The 17,891-nt window shown below is 40.0% G+C and overlaps 1 long non-coding RNA gene across 1 annotated transcript in view; it reads left to right on the top strand.

Moving 5' to 3' along the window:
* Positions 1-15,091, top strand: part of LOC140238442 (uncharacterized) — a 59,429-nt gene extending 44,338 nt beyond the window's left edge. Inside the window, exon 3 of the long non-coding RNA XR_011901911.1 lies at positions 14,815-15,091. This is a non-coding gene — a long non-coding RNA (uncharacterized lncRNA). The remainder of the gene's footprint in view (positions 1-14,814) is intronic.
* The last annotated feature ends 2,800 nt before the right edge of the window (positions 15,092-17,891 follow it).

Genomic DNA, 17,891 nt, shown 5'->3' with positions numbered 1-17,891 from the left:
ATTCCCCTTGAAGGAAGCAGTGTGGCTACACCATGATCTTTGGTAACCAAGAAAGTATTAGGTTAAAAGGATGGTATAGTTTTGGTTGAGATGGGGGATTCAGAATTTGAACTTTTTATAGAATAATTAGGAAACACTTATGAAATATTAAAGAACATACAATTGTAAGGGGTATTCAAAGTTTATTTGATGGAAATTGGTTTTGAAATAGCTGAGATATCCAAAAACAAAGTAAAACAAACTGGTTGTAATTAAAGTTGGGTCCCATCCTTTATTGGGATCTCTTTGTTTCTGAATATTTCATCTATTTCATAACCAATGTTTATCAAATAAACTCTTAACCCCCCCTAGAATTGTATGCTCTTTAATATTTTATATAAATGGTTTCTAATTATCTCACAAAAAGTTTAAATCTGAATCCCCCATCTCAACCAAAACTGTACCATTCCTTTAAATGAAAATGCTGATTTTTTTTTTTCAAACTAACAGAGAAAAAGTAAAGTCAGCCAAGTATGAAATTTGTGACTAGTAGTTTGTTGCATTGTGTCATTTGTATCTTTATTTTTAAATATATTTGTATAGATATATATTTATATATATTTTTTCCATTGGTAATGGCTCAGTCAGAAATGTTTTTCTTGTTTTGAAAAATAAACCAAAAACACAAAACAAACAAACCTGCAGGGTCAATTAGTTGAAAGGGAATGCTTGAAGATGAACTGATTTTTATTCATTTATTCATTTTTTTGGCTTAAATGGGGAAATCATAAATCTTGCTGTTGATCTTGTAGCAAACCAATATCATGCCATAAGATACATTGTAGAGGTGTACCTTTGTATGGTAGTAGCCTAGTGACACCTTTCATTAAAGGACAAGTTCACCTTCATAAACATAAGGATTGAGAAAATCAGCAATATTAGTAGAACACATCAGTGAAAGTTTGAGGAAAATTGGACAATTGATGCAAAAGTTATGAATTTTTAATATTTTTGTATTAGAACCGCTGGATGAGGAGACTACTAAGGCTCGTGATGTCATATGAGTACAACAGTATAAAGAAAATATAAAGAAAATACAACATATTTTCACTTTTTTTCGCACAATAAAAGAGCACCTGACTTGCCTCTTTCTAAAGGCAATGGGAATAATATTTAATACCCATAACATATGTCAGTAACGAGTCAAGGGAATATGTACTTTTTTCAAAAGATGAAATTTTGTGAAATTCTCTTTACATTTTCCTTATATTGTTGTACGCATGTGACATCATACACTGCAGTAGTCTTCTCATCCAGCGGTGACTGCACAAAAACTTCAAAAATTAATAACTTTTGAACGGATTGTCCGATTTTCCTCAAACTTTCAATGATGTGTTCTACTAATATTGCTACATTCTCTCAATCCTTATGTTAATGAAGGTGAACTTGTCCTTTAACCCATTGAGGACGGACTGATTTTGCTACAACATGCACTTCCCATAGACACCTGCCCGAGTATACTCGGGACTCGTCCTTAATGGGTTAAACAGACATGTTAATACTATTCTAACATGAAAAATCGAGCCACAATATCATTTCAAGATAACCAGAGGGTCCTTTGAAATGGCCTTCTCCAACTGATGTATCAGATATTATAAGCCACCATACTAATTATCTGTCTGGAATCTTTTGTAAAGCAGCAAAATCTCTTTAAGGGATGAGTGCACATGTGACATGAGAAGTGGTACCCAAATAAGCTCCTGTCCCCTGTAAAGGAGCTCTTTGAATGATTTTCACACTTTTGCAGTTGAACAACTTTAAATTGGTTATACCGTGTACATAGTTTCAGAATTTATAGTGATTGGGATAGGGAATAAGAATATTTTCAAAATTTATAACAAATCACAATGAACAAGGATGATGACATAGCAGCCTCACCATATAGGATGCATGAGTTGGGGCTCAAAGAAGCAGGACAAAAGAAGAAAGCGTGCATAAATTCTACACAGTTGGCCTTGTTTTCAAAGCGAGCGGTATTGTAATGGAATTACAGTGCTGTATTTCTGTTAGCATTTACTGTAAAACATGATATATTCGCGGCATGAATTTTTTTGCGAATTGGAGCCGACGGCCTTTTTTGCAGCATGAAATTTTCGCAAACTGCCTCTGGCATTCAATGCATATAGTGTAGACAAGAACTTTCGTGTGCATTTTGATTTCGCGAATCTTTGCGCCCGTGAAATTCGCGAAATTAAAATGCACGCGAACATTCCTCGTTTTACAGTATGTTAGCCTCTTACTCATGCATTCTTATGGTGAGCCCCCACTCATGCGATTCTTTAACTATGGTGATGCTGCTTTGTCATCATCCTTGTTCAGTGTAATTTGTTTGGGGTTTTCAGAGTATTGATTTCTCTGCTCAAGGACCATGATTAATTCCACAAATGTAAACATGGAGCTGTCGATTTATGTACTGTGCATTGATGTGAAATTACGAATCTCACCTTGACTTCCCCCTTTAATGTTTTGCATGTGCGCTCACGGAGACAAGTGTGGAAAACTTGGAGCCATTATGCTCGTCAGAATCTTCACATACCAGTCCTTCCTTTGATGATCTTCCCGTACGTCAAGGTGAAGCATGTTGTCCGTCAGCCGCCCATGAGTGCAATTTAATGAGTTTGGAGGCCGCCGAGAATTTTTCAGGGGGGAGATGATGATGATTATAATGCCTTGGTGGTTGCTATTTTGTCGCCCTTGTGTGAGATATCTCACGCAGTGTTCATTCATCTTGGCGCTGCTGCTGCTCCTGTCTCTCGTCCCCTCGTTCAGACGCAAGCCAGTTTATACCAGAACTCGATAAAAAAACAACGTATAAAGAATCCTCGTATAGCCGACAGACCGTTCAAACGCTATTTTCGACCATTCCGGAAAAACGTCGTATAGATGTACAGTTTCTCAGTGCTGCGCATGTTGTTTGATATGAGTGACGGGTACAAGGTCACCTTTCGCGCTCGCTCCCATTAAGCCCCGCCCAGTTATACCGTTCTATGGTCGCCATGCGTTCAGACGCACAATGGACATGATGGAATGCTGTTTAATATCGAGTTCTACATGAGTTCGAAACGATACTCTGACCGTCGTTTCGCTATACGTCATTTCGTTAGTCAGCTTTCAGACATATAAATTCATCGTATAGCTATACCGTTTCTTATAGCCATACCGTTCTAGTAATTAAATTTTTTGCATCTGAACACCCTGTTAGACACATGGGTCCTAGTGCACATGACATCGTCTGGCTTCTTTCAGTCATGATGCGAATGCCATCAAACATCATCCTTGGTTATCCCGCTTCATGTCGATTCCAGTGTGACCTTGTCACAAGGCTGACAGGCATTTTTCTCCAACCAACCCATACAGAGTATTTCACTTCAGTTGCTAATATCTCAGGGGTATGTCAGAGGGCCTTTTCACACGTACCGAGTTGCTTAATTACACATTTGATTACAAACTTGTTTGCAGTTAAGTTTTAAATCACCATCTGTTCACACGCAGGAAGGAGCTTTGTGGATTCTGCAGTTTTGGAAATCAGAGCAAGGAGGGGAGATGTGGCTCCTTTCCAAGTTCCCGTCAATCATTCTTGTAGCCTGTGTAGTAGTGCGGATTTTCTCCGGAAGTGGTTGAAGGGTCGCATAAGCTTCACCCCAAAAAACTTGATTGGAGGTCAATCACGTTCACATGCTAGTTTCGTTGCTTAATTCTGGTGAAACGTGATTGAAAAACACCTCCAGACCATGATTTGAAACTTAATTGTAATTGATTTCAAATCACCCTCTGCTATTCCAGAGGTCCGTTCACATGGTAAATTTGCTTAATTACAAACTTGATATGAGTTTGTTTAATTACACAATTGTTTCAAATTAAGCAATCTCAGTACGTATGAATGCCCGGATAGTCTTGTGTGTCTGTGTGTGGGTGTCTGTGTGTGTGTGTGTATGTGTGTGTGTGATTACTTCTCAAACTTGCATGAGATATAAGCAGACATACACTCAACTAACGAAGGTAGGAAAGAAATATGGATCTCAGCCTGGACAAGAGGCTATTGTCTAGATATCTATCCTTACCTTGACTCTTTGAAACTGCTGTAGGGGAAATTTGATGCAAAATCATCAAGGGTATTGCCCTTCACCCGTGCAGTGAAAAGAGTGCCTAGGGGGTGTTAATGGTTATTGTTTCATTCTAGCTTACCACAAAATATTACCAGTCAGTTGTTTAACAGCTGGGGTAAAACATAATTCCTCTTTGGTGCTTCATGCAAAAATTTTCACACAAGATAAGAAATATGTGAGGGCAGTGCTCAGTAGCAACAAGGGGGTGTGTGATACCTCCTTCGCGGCAATGATGTTGCCATGCTGTAGCACACATTGACCGTTTTCACACGAGCAGAAAATGCGTCATTCAAATGAGGGTTCTGGTGATGTATCACTAAAATCGTCATTCCGATAAAGCATTTTGGCTGTTTGTACGCCAACTATAATCATGGAGGATATTTTGAATTGAGCGATTCAAAATATGAATATATATAAATGCAAAATTTCAAATTTCCAGTCATGTGACAATTCTCCGGAATGATGGAACATTTAACAATCCTGTGCACGGATTGGCTTCCAAATCTTGTTATGCGCGCCTCATATGCATGCTCTGCATGTGAAGCTGTGCCGTATTGTGGGTGTGGAAAACCAAACCTGAATTTTGCTATTACCAGATTTGAATGCAGTGTGTATAAATGTTCAATTTGTGCATGAAATCCTTTAAATATACCCACCTCTTCATGAAAGAAAGGATGAACACATGAAGAAATACCACTGGCAGTAAAGTTGCTGTTTTCTCGTTTGTACCGCTACTACTGCTTGTATGGCTGAACAGCAAAAGGAGAAATTCGAATTTGCCACTCATATGGCTTTGCGAGCTCCATTCGAGAGTGATTGATAGATACTCGGAAAGAAGCCACACCTCTTCTCTTCGCTCTGAAATGCAAAACCACAGAATCTGTGAAGCATTCCTCGAACATGTGTACAGACGATGATTTTAATGTAATAGCGGAATTGTAATTCAGCATTTGAATCCTTAAGTTTGTCTGCTTGTGTGAAAACGGTCTTACCTTACTTTCACTCATACCGAGAGTGCTTTAATATTTTGCATGCTGAATTACAAACACGATTGCAATTACAATTCAAATCATCATTCATTCATATGACTGAGGAACGCTTCGCGAATTCTGCAGTTTTGAATTTCAGAATGAGGAGGGGAAGATTTGACCTCTTTCCAAATTCCCATCAATCACTTTCGAGCCATAAGTAGCCCGCACTTTGACTGCAGTGTAAGTGTTTGTGGAGGTCGGTCTTTCTGCAGAAGTGGTTGAAAGGTCACCGTAAGCTCCACCTCCAAAGATGATTGGGGATCAGTTATGTTCACACTGTCATTTTGCTGCTTAATTCTGTTGGAAACATTTGAAAACATCCCCGGGCCATCATTTGAACACGATTGGAAAGATGATTCAAATCACCCTCCGCGATTCCCATTTGCACGCACACAGCAAGAATGCTTATAATTTGAAGCATAATTCTCGTGATGTGTCATTGCAATCGTGTTCCAAATTCAGCACTCTCGGTACGTGTGAAAGCTAGGCAAGTCTCTCTCATCATGGGCCACATGATTTGCTCAAATGAAAAATGTGCACCTTCAAAATATTGACATGTGTTTCTGGCTCGTGTCACACACAATACTTGGTCATTAAAGGGAACGCAAACCCCAAGAGCAATGTGGATTGACTTAAAGCAGCAACTTTAGGAGAACACATCAGTGAAAGTTTGAAGAAAATCGGACAGTCGATGCAAAGGTTATGAATTTTTAAAGTTTTGGTGTTGGAACCGCTGGATGAGGAGACTACTAGAGGTTATGACGTATGAGTGGACAACAGTACAAAGAAAATATAAAGAAAATTCCACAAAAATTCATTTTTAATGAAAATTACAAATTCCATCAACTTGATACTGACATATGTTAAGGGTTGCAATTATTCCCCCTGCTTTCTGAAAGCGGTAAGTCAAGTGCTTTTTCATAATGCTAGAAAAGTGATTTTTTGTTGATTTTCCTTTATATTTTATTTGTATTGTTGTCCACTCATACGTCATAACTTCTAATAGTCTCCTCATCCAGCGGTTCCAACACCAAAACTTTAAATTCATAACTTCTGCATCGATTGCCCGATTTTCCCCAAACCTTCACTGATGTGTTCTACTAATGTTGCTGCTTTCACTCAATCCACATTGCTCTTTGGATTTGCGTTCCCTTTAAACTGTCCCCCTACCGCAATAAAAAACAAACTAAGATCCTCTTTCCCACTGTGAATGAATGCCATAAAATTGTGAGTTTATGATATAAAAAAACTGATTACTTCACCCATATACGGTCATAAAATTTATCCAGTTTCCATCGACCTCAAAAGCAGTTCAAGAGCACCTCTTGCACACACAATCAACTTGTGTAGTAATGGCCGCCCAGTACCAGTCAGCTATTCAAATTTCTAGGAATATGTAGTGTTTATTAACAGCACATTTGAACTTTGACCCATGAAGTCTCAGAAACCACTTGTTGTTTTTCTTTGCTGTATCTTTTTACTGTTGTTACTATTTTTGTTGATGTTTTGTTTGAAAGAAACAATGTAAAAAGTTCTCTGTCAATTGAGCCATTTGTTGTTCATTTAATGTACGTAAAAACTTTTTACTGTTGTTACTATTTTTGTTGATGTTTTGTTTGAAAGAAACAATGTAAAAAGTTCTCTGTCAATTGAGCCATTTGTTGTTCATTTAATGTACGTAAAACGGTTTGTTTTGGTCGCAGCATTTGAAAAAGTTCTTAACCCGTTCTTTCCGGGAACCGGGTATACAGGGTTCCTGTATAGCATCAACTCATAGACGGGTGAACCGATGAACTCGCATCATATGGTAAATTTGACGGACTGTCTACACAAGCGGTGCTACCCTGACTGGGACACGAAGGAGAGATGGGGGGGGGGGGTAGGCAATTCTCTTTCATACACCTGTTTACAGCCACTAAGGTGTCAATATTTTTTGCCTCTGTTTTCCCATTTATTGTTACGAGGATGTTTCGACATTGTTGGGCAAACAAATGCTTCATTCTTGGCGGCGCTGCAAAATTTTTCACATACTTGAGCATGCATTTTCTTTTTTTTTTGGGGGGGGGGTACTTTTTCAAAAAATACAAGATGGGACATCCTAGTGACAAGTGCAAATGGGCGGACTCTCTGTGAATTAAAGTGTGATATCAGCACATAATAATGATCGTGGGTTTTGTGTGGTGACACTTGGTCGTTGCTTGTTATGCAACATTATGATAGTCTTATCATACGTATGTGACCTGCCACAACAACAGGATCCTAAACTCGCTGATGGCTGAGCCGAGAAAATTGAGTTTGAAGTCAGATCATCAAAATTGACCAAAATGATTGGATTTTTGTTTTTAGTAGAATTTTGTAGTCTAATGTATCATCTATCATCTGCCGAAATTTCGAGCTAAATGATCAAAGGAAAGGCAAAAAATTAGCATTTTTCTGGGCCATGATTTTTCAACTTTCAACTGAACAGAAACGTGTCCGAAGATTTGGATTTAGCGCTGCAGCTAGACTCCCCTTGATCATGATAGCATCGGAAGGAAAACTTTGAAGGCGGTTTTCTAGAAACGCTGATTTCCTATTGAAACCACTCGACATGCGCTAATAAATTCATCGATATCTCCTTTATAACCAAGCACTTTTAGGAGTCGTATTATATATGAAAATAAAGTGGAAGAGTAAGGCGAATAAGGTCATGTCATTTTCAGAAAATTGTCCTCCTCTGACTTTCGGATCCTTACGTTGTAATGGGTCACATATATACAAAGGTGCCAAATGCCCACCATGAGCTTTGCGCATTTCAGGTCAGTGTAGATACGCTGACATGTGGGCTGCATTGCCTTAACACAGGCTCGCTAATACCTGGATGGTATCTCACAGTCACAGCCCATACTGTGTGCTTCCCATGCATTCCCCTAGCCTTACCGGGATTGTGACCTTGGAAGTGCAGCGCAACTTTCTGACTCGCAGCCCTATAAAAAGAAAAAAGAAAAAGAAAAAAGAAATGATGTGCACAGCGGACATGGATGTGGAGTCTTAGCCATTCCAACAAAATTCCATCTAATAAGGACGGGAATGAGAAGCTGAGTTAACCATGATGGAAATGATTCTTGATGGAAATTGGGAAACCCGGTGGTAAGCTGCGTTGATCTGGTCGTTTAAACCCGGCGAGCACCCATCTAGTTGCAATGGAGTCGTGCATTTGGGCCGGTAAGCGCCGTAACGAGTTTCTGAATTGTCGTTACTGGGGGACTGAATATTCAGAGTCTTCTTTCTCTGTGGCATAAAAATCTTGATCAGTTTAATAGTGCTGTGTATATAATGTGTAAATGAGAACTTATGTTTGAACTTCCGTATTTGTATGGTTTGTATTTGTACAGTATCAATCTTTAGAATGTACAGTATTTCAGCTTATTTGACATCTACTGAACATGTGTAGGATTAATCAATCCCATGTTTATGGCAAGTGTTCAGTTTGTTTACATATTTCCAGTCATACACATTACTCTGTAATGTTTTTTCCCGTGACAAACGTGGTTCCAAAGGAACTTCCGGTACTCATTTCTTTTAGGGCCATGGATTTTACAATTGTTAAGGTTTTAAAAGCTCTTGAGCTGCATGTTCTAAAAAGGTCCACACATCTGTATTGTTTGCAAAAAAAAACCCAACAACAACAAAAAACAAACAAACAAACAAACAAACTGAAAAGAAATATGATTGAAAATGACAGTGGAATGCATGAAAATATGAAGATCTAGGGAAACCAAACTGCAATCATAATATTTATGAACCCCCCCCCCCCCCCCCAAGCATAGACAGCAGTGTTAGCATGATCCTTTTTCAAATAAGGTTTTATACCGGCTCGCATGGCGTCATTAATCTGGATTAGTTTGAGTCATGACAGCATGATTTCTTTTTTAAAGTTTTTGTATGCCTGAGCTTTTATTAGTTTCTTTTATACCCATTTCAAACATGACATAACTGCTCCATCAGGAGAGGTTGACAGCATTTAGAATTGATCCACCACATCATCGATTGGTATCTTTAGATCTATAATGAGACGGGGACAACATTCGCACACGCATATGCAGCAAGGGAAGATGATTGATAAGGATGCTAACCCACGTTTAAAGTTAGAATACAACTATATTCATATTTAGTCTTGAACAAGAAGTTCACGACACAAAGCTAATTTGCATTAAACCTTTAAAGCGTGAAAGCAAGGTAATCATCTCGCCCTTGCCCCCCCCCCCCCAAAAAAAAAGGACAGAAAAAGAAAAGAAGACAGATATATTCGGGGGAATCATTTCCAAATTTGCCAGGCCGAAGACTCGCAAAAACTTTATCTGCTCCCGTCCATTGTGGTGGCAAGCTCAAGGTTAATGCGTTGTCACATTTTTAATACGTCGTGAAAGGCGCATGCTGCCATCTGATCAGTGTTCCCCGCGATCATTATCGCAGCCCTCAAAAGTCGTTGGGCCCGTGCTGAATTGTGATCAGTCTTGGAGGGAGATAATAGTGCATCCCCGCAGGCAATATTCCCGCACAATTCCTCCTTTTCATGATTGATGAACGAGTGCACACACAATGTAAACCCAGCAAAATGCCCCCAAAAAGAAGACTCTTTCTACCATTTTCTGCAACAACTAATGGGGGGATTTAGACTCTTTGTGTCTGCGTATGTGTGTGTGTTCAACAGAAACCATCAAAGAAACTGGAATGATGATGACTGCTGTGTATCTCACAGTGTTGGCCACAGTCGTCCACAAAATTTCACAACAGAGAAATAAAATCTTCATTTGCCTTTGAAGAATTAACAAAATCTCACCAAGATACCAGGCCACTTTGGGGAAATGTAAATGGAGGTAGATATTTCTGTCAGGAAAGATGTGTACTTCACTGCAAAGCAGCCTTGATTTTTTTTTTTTCCTTTTTTGATATAATCTTTAAAGAAGAATGAAAGAAAAAAGGGGTGATTTCCAGATAATCTGAAAATTTGTTAATTTTTTTTTGTATGTGCACAGCTCACAAGAGTAACCATGGAGACAGTATTGTGGTCATCCAATCTGGACTGGTCATCTGTGACTGTGGTACCATGTGTGATGGACAGTTGATTGTGTGATATCGTGTTTGTGGTTACGAACTATCCAAATTGTTTTTTTCAGGTTCTCTCATCTTTTTTTTTTCTGCTGTATTTTGGTCACAAATGAGATTCCACAAAATTGCTTTATCTCCTCCCTCTGTGAGATCAGAGAGAATAAAAACAGGTATGTTGCTATGGCTACGGGACTCTCAAACTGTACTGTAGACTCATTGACATGGGGGGGGGGTAGGGGGAGGTGGTTCTACTCGAACTTTTTTTTTTCTCAAAAGGTTCTGCTCAGACGTACCTCGCTGTCCCAAATGTAGGAGACTGGTTTCACCATCGAAAAATTGCATGTGTTTTCTGAGTCTATACCAAAACATTCATCTGATTTCAAAAGAAAGTATTTCATGCCTCCAAACGACGTGCATGATATCAAGCAGTTTCCCATCATCATAGCCACAAATAATCAGTTTTTACAGGCTGGTTTCACTTATCAATAATTTTTCCCCATATTCGTGTTAGAGCGTTTGGTACAACTGAGGGATGGTGCTCAGACTTTTCCATTCTGTTTTACAAGAGAGAGACATTTAGCAACAAGTCAACTCAGCATATGGTGTATTTTTCCATAGAAAATAAAAAAAAAAAGACAAATAAAACAAAAGTGAGATCTCATCTTGTTTTTTTGAACAAAAAAATCAGCAGAACAGGTTGTAGGCCTCGGAAAGAGATGGAGGGGTAACCGGCCCTATCAAAGACAGAAAGAGATCGAAGAGAAAGATACAACAAATCCGGTGCATGCGCTTCACCCCTTGATTATCATCATTGTCCCCTCTTGTCATCGCTATTAAACATCAAGAGCAGTGCATTATGGAACGCTAATCCTCCTTTCACAAAAGGGGAGGCACGGAGTTGCCCCTGGGTCACATTTCTAAGCTGGCGTTGTGAGGGGAAGATTACGATGTTTGTTTTGAAACCGATCTATCGATCGTTTATTAGACGGCAATTTAGCCGCGATTATAACCCGCCGTAATCTGATGATCCCAGTCTATGATATTTCTGTGATACATGAAAGATTTATGGCGCAATTCCCAATCTGCCAGTTCATACCTGATGATGCATCTTTGACTGAAATGAGCTTATCAAGCCGAGCATGAAAGCATGCATTGAGGGTCCTGGCGATTTGGTAGGGAAGGGGGGGGGGGACATCAATATATTGACAGTTTGGAAGAAGGCGCAGAAGTAATCCCCAAACGATTTCCATCTTTCCTCCGCTGCTGTGATCGGGAGACAAAGGATGCGCCTAAATTGTGCTCATCCTTCATCCTATAAATGGATGTACCTCCTGGTCTGGGCTCCCAGGTGATGCTACAAGGTCGACGCCCTCAAAGATATTCCTCCCACGAACAGACGGATTGAAATAACTCCAGTGCCAGTCAGTGGACAATGAGTTATCACTTTCCAAACGTCATCACCTCAGAAAATCTTCAAACGGCGTTCTTCAAAAATTCTCAGTGGACACTGTTATCTCAATCTTTCCATCCTCTCTTCTATAGAATGGTATTTTTGAAAATAATTGTTTCGTCAAATTGTTTTTTTTATCCATTGATGGGATTGATTTCATATTGTGTGGCATTTTAGTCCCTTCTGGGTCATGCGATTTAAAGATGTCGTCTTGTCTTATGTTATCATGTACTGTTTGTTTAGGCCTGTGATGTATCCCTCAGATACGATTGTGTACATATCAGGGCATTACTAAGATTTTTTTTCCCCACTCGCCTCAATGGGCTTTTTGGCAATGAATTCATTCTACTTGTCCAAAAGTGAGCTTCACTTGCCCTTTGTGGGGTTTTTGTAATGAGTATCTGACAGTACACATGACTTTTTTGCTGATGGATCTGTCTGAAGAATCTAGAATTACACACTAGGGCCCGAATTCACGAAGGTGGTACAAATGAAAACATGGTTTAAACCATGGACAAAAACCATGGAATGCCAAGTGTCGCATGCGATATTTCGCTACGAAATCAGTCATTTCGTCGATGAAATGATTATTTTGTAAAGAAATGACAACATTTTGTAACTAAATGAACACTTCGTCCACGAAATGATAATTTCGTTAACGAAACAGTCATTTTATCGACGAAATGACCAATTTCGTAACGAAATATTCTGTTTGACACTTGGCGCTCCATGGTTTTTGTCCATGGTTTAGACCATGGTTTTGTTTGTACCACCTTCGTGAATTCGGGCCTAGGCGTCTTAATGTCAGCCCAATGAAAATCCAAACTCGAGATTTTTTATGTTTTTTTGGCAATTGCAAATTAGCACGCTATTTCATTTCCTGTTCACATCAGCCCAAAGAAAATTAGCTTGAATGGAGCGTGCCCCCTTCAAAAAATTGCCAGTGGTTTGTGTGAAGGTTGCCTCGATCCATTGGGTCACACATGCTAGGTATGATGGGATGAGGCAAATTCACATTATCAAATACAGTTGAACCTCTCGTATCCGGACAAGTCGGGACCGGGGCTCATCCGGATAAGGGATTTGGCCGGATACGGGAGACTCAATGCTTTATACACGTACATATACATACACATGTACTGATGTAGCGAATTGTAGTACCACATGTAGTAATGTGTATACTGCAACCTTTCGTTGTTACATTTGGGGATGTTTGGGGATGTTAAAATGTCTGAAGGTAAGCAATTTGGAAGGAAATTTGATGTAATGTATGTTAATCATGTTCGAAGTAATATGTAATTCATGTGTGTTTGTGTAGGAGTTCTCAAGGAGTTAGGAATCCCCCTTTCCTCCCGTAATTATTAAAACAAAAATCACGGCGAGATTGCGTCCGTATAATAGAGAGATCCGGATAAAGAGAGGCCTGATAAGAGAGGTTCAACTGTAGTGCGCTAGTTCACAAATCATCGCGCCATTTTGGAAATTTCCCGAGTTTAGGTCGAGAAATTTGCTTGAGCTTAATAGCTTTCAAATTGAATTCACGTTATAAAATAGCGCGCTATTTCGTCATTGGGTTAATACGAAAATCCAAGCTCCAGATTCTGAAAATAGCACACCATTTTGAAACATTGAGCTGATGTGAAAACACCTACTGTGAATTACATAGTTTATATGTCAAATATATTCTCTTGAACTGTTATTTGAAATCCAAGAATCTTAGTTTGTTTGATGAAGTTCATACAGGGCCTGCTCCTTAGGACTGTTTGAGACTAAGTCGACCCATTTGTTGCAAATTGGAGAGCATTACATGCCAGGTCACATTTTATTACCGGGTCTGAGGTCAGGTGTAATTAGTTATTAAGGCTTCAGGGGCAGGCTGGTATGACCTTATTCCTACACAGAAAATTTTAATTATCCCTGTTGAAAAAAAAATAATGAAGGCTATCAATCTCACCAAATACATGAGGATTTTGAGGCCAACTGGAGGTCAATTCCATCTGTAATCCAGCATTTGTAAGGTGTCACTTGCATTCCATTCATGATGCAGGTGGGTCAAAACTGCAAGGCGGGGGGGGGGGGGGGGGGGGGCAAAGGCAAAGGCAACGGAAACAAAAACAAAACAAAAACAAAAAATCTGTCAAAGAAAATGTGTCAAATTGGCGACAATCACTAATAACCGTTGGAAGGTGGTTGTCACAAGGTATTTAATAGAGATTATGAACAGAAATGATATTGCGGTGACCGTGGCTTTAATGCCAAGATTTTTGTGAACGATGATCTGGCGGCCGCACCTCTCCCTTAAAGCCAAGATCCCTCTGGGTCTTTGGTTTTTGGTGGTCGAGGTGGCTGCAAAGGGGTCTGGAACTGGGCTTTTCAACCAACCTGGGAATATCCAATGGTAAAAACCACTACTCTGCAAAATATTGACAAAAGATATTCCCCCTTTTCTCTATGACAAATGTGCAGCCACATTTTTTTCCCTTTCTTTTCTTTCTTCTTTTCTCCAAATTTTTGTTTGCCAAGCATTGCCTGAAGAATAACATTGATTAATTGCATTTCTGGGACAACCAATCTTTTAGCAGTTTGTGTGAAGGGATCTGAACTTCTCTCTTTCTGTCGTCCATTACCATTTTTTTTTTTGCTTCGTATCATATAATTCTTATTCCATTTTCTGTTGGTGGTTGTAGGCTAGTGTTGAAATGGGAAAGACTGTTTTTCTAATAGATTTCTGATAGGATACAATGAAATGAACGTGCCATGCTCTTGGTGTATCAAAAAGGAGGGGGGGGGGATGGGGGTGAGGTTCTTTCTTTTATTCTCTCAGTTTTTATCCCTTCTCCAATTTTTCTCTCGCTTTCATAGTGCTGCAGGCTACAGTTGCTGTTCCGCAAACAGAATTTGGTGCAGGGGTTGGAGCAAAGGGGCCCCCCTTTCCTTTCTGCGATTTCTGCGATCGTCGCGGCAATTTGGTGCGTGAAGAGAACTGATTTCGCCTCCTTTTGTGGGCATGCGAGGCAGAAAATGCTTTGTTGTGTCTCCCCACAATCACACTTTATTTTGGCTGTCCCCGCTCTGATCCATCTTTCTTTCTTTGCAGGTTAATTGCACATAAATCATCGCGGATGTTCGATTCGTGCGGCATCTTCCTGTTCTTCGTCTACTTTTTTCGGTCGTGTGTATGCGGAGGAGGGAATGACATATGCAGCCAACCAGCATAGGATTGAGACGAGAGAGAGATGGTAGTTCGCAAAACGTCAAGCGCAATAATCGTGCCCTGACAAGATCGCCAAAAGAGGGCCGGGAAAAACGAAACCAAAGCCACTTTACTCTCATTAACTCCTGCTCCCTATGCATGCATCTCACGATCCTGTAGTCTGCGCTCCCTTTTCACTTCAGAATCGTATCTTCATCCAGATCCGACCATCCGCTGGAATTCCCTCTCAATCGGATGTTGTAACTCTGCTACACTCACTGATGAAGTTGGATTTATAATTTCATTTCATTTTGTTTTTTTCAAATGGAGTGCTAATTTGGGCGGACCGTGTTTTGCCGTATTTGCTATGCAAAATCTGTGACGATCTCATCCGACCTCTGTGCCGAACCATACAACGGAATTGATTTCTTTTATTGTCTGTGACACTATCGGAGTACTTTTGCTGCGGAACCACCTTGCGAATCTTGATACAGACAAGGAGTGAGTACTACCCTTCCTTCTCTTTTCTTTTATTGATCACACTTGTGTTTTATTTTATCAAACATTCTAGTGTATTCTTGTGCAAATGTTTGTCTGGAGTCAACAACGGGAAAGCTTGAAAAACTGCTCTCATCACTAGCAGCGGTCAACACTCGACAAAAATAAAAAAAAAATATCACCGAAAACCTTGAGCCCACCGAAGCGTCTGTGTGTGCTTGCCCTGTTTCTTACTGCTGTCTGATATCGTCCAAAGAAGGTAGCGTGGGTATATAATCTCAAGGAGGAGCTAACCAACAGGTCACTGCACTGGCATGGCAAGAGACTGAAGAGGGAGAGAGAGAGAGAATGCAGGGGTAAAACTCCCTGCACAAATGTTGATTTTCGCTCGGGCAAATATGATGATTTCTTGCTCAAGTATTTGCGCAGATATTGAGCTAGCATTGTACGTGAAGAGAACGGATGCAAACTTCTCCCCCCCCCCCCAACTTCATGCTTTCATTGGCCATTTTGATTAGTTTTGTGTGTGATCACAAGACAGAAAGGAGAAGAGTATAGAGTATTCTTTGGCTGTCATGTTTATATTGTTCTGTCCACGTAGCGCTCATCCAAACATACAGTTGTACACTCCCTTTTCTATAGCCCCACATTTCATTTAAGTTGACCTAATAGTGTGTGTGCCCGTGTATGCAAAAGAAGAGAGAGAAGGGGGGGGGATCGAGTTTTGTTATTATTGCAAATTTGACATTAGAATAGAGGTGCACTGTGGAAAGAAATTGAAGACATTCACTACCTTCCATTTCAATCAGATATTCTGTGTGTCAACCCGAATTTGGAAATGCAGGTCCAGCAAATATTTTGACACTGGACAAAAATTGCTAGTAATTACAAAAGCAGTTCAAGAAAGGAATCCACCCTTTGCTTTATGAAGTAAAGCACTTTGAACTAACCAAGGCAAAGTTAACATTAAAGAAGGTTTGAGAATCATACTCTTGAACCTGTTCGGTTAATCTGGTCACTCACAAGTTTGTTTGTTTGTTTTTTTTCTTTTCACTATTTTAGCATTAAAGTGGGTATGTCATTGGCTTTGGGACTAGGTGGCAACCTGGTTGCAACTCAAGTGTAGCTGTCTCCTGGAGGCTAGCCTGGTCTCCTGGGAATCACAAGAGATTTGAACATGTTAGATTTTTTCTGAGACTTTTTTCAGTCTCCAATTGATCTCAGAGACATCTGCATGACGTCTCTTTTGTTACGGTCAAGTTGCAGAGACTAATTTTGTCTGCGAGATCTTCGAGACATCTCCCCGACCTTGCAGAGACCCATTGGTGACCTATCGGAGATACCCCAGAGACATCTCTGTGACTGAGAAAAGTGTATCGGAGATGTTGTGGCGATGTCTCTGCGACTGCTGGGCGAATATGTTGTAACCTTGTTTGGAGACATCTCCAACGTTGCTCTGGAGTTGCCTTCCTGGTGAGAGCTCAATCCATTTCTTGGTCTTTCCAATTGCACGAGTTGCAGTGACTGATCAGTCGCGGCAGTCGTAGCAAAGTCTCCTCTAGTGAGCTGGGCCCTTTGCTCTCAACCCTGAATTTTCACACCCCCTGTCCTTTATATTATCACTTTCTGAATCGAGACTCTGTCTGGTAGCTACAGTATGTATAACAATGCAGCTCAGAATTTTCAAATGAGTACCAATGTTCAGCAGTACATTGAATAATTAGAATGAAAATTAAAGACTTGAGAAAAAAACCTGTTGGAAGGGAATCTTGACTAAAAAATTTTGTCAGAATTGTGCTTGTTTGTGCATGTGTATGTGAACGCATTTTTGTGGTGGGGCAACTGTGTATATGTGTTATAGTGTATGTGTATGTGTGTATGTGTGAGGGGCAGTTTGTCTGTTAACGAGTATTTGATAACAAGAAAAAAAAATGGATGGGTCATCCTAGAATGCATTGGAGGCCTTTGATATGTAACAAAAATGGACAGCCTCTTTTTATGAATGGCAGTCAATATTTGCATTCCAATTCTGTCTTCTTTCCCCCGTGCTTGACCCATATGTTCTACATCACTCTATATCTCTCTGTCTACCTATTTATATCCAAGGGTCACTCATTTTGATATTCATCTTTGAACTTTAATTATCTTTCTTCCCTTCTCCATCTTTTCTTGTTCCACATAATAGAGTAATATAATGTGTATCTCCGTTTTTTTTCGCGTATGCAGGCATGACTGAAAGTTAACATTTGTGTGTGTCTGTATGTCTGTGTCTTTGTGTGTGTCTATATGTGTGTGTGTGTGTGTGTGTATGTGTGTGTGTGTGTGTGTGTGTATGTGTGTGTGTGGTTGTGTTTGTTTGTATTGTAGGGTGATGTGAGGACAAGGTGAGAAGTGGGAGGGACAGCTTGGACACTGAGAGGTGACATTTTGCCAGCCAGCCTTGTGGCCTGTTGTTTGTGTAGCTGCCCAGGGTACAGTGATAC

This window comes from Diadema setosum, chromosome 15 (assembly GCF_964275005.1).
Source record: "Diadema setosum chromosome 15, eeDiaSeto1, whole genome shotgun sequence".
NCBI lineage: Eukaryota > Metazoa > Echinodermata > Echinoidea > Diadematoida > Diadematidae > Diadema > Diadema setosum.
Note: the sequence above shows the minus strand (reverse complement) of the source record. Positions and strands in the feature narration are given on the sequence as shown.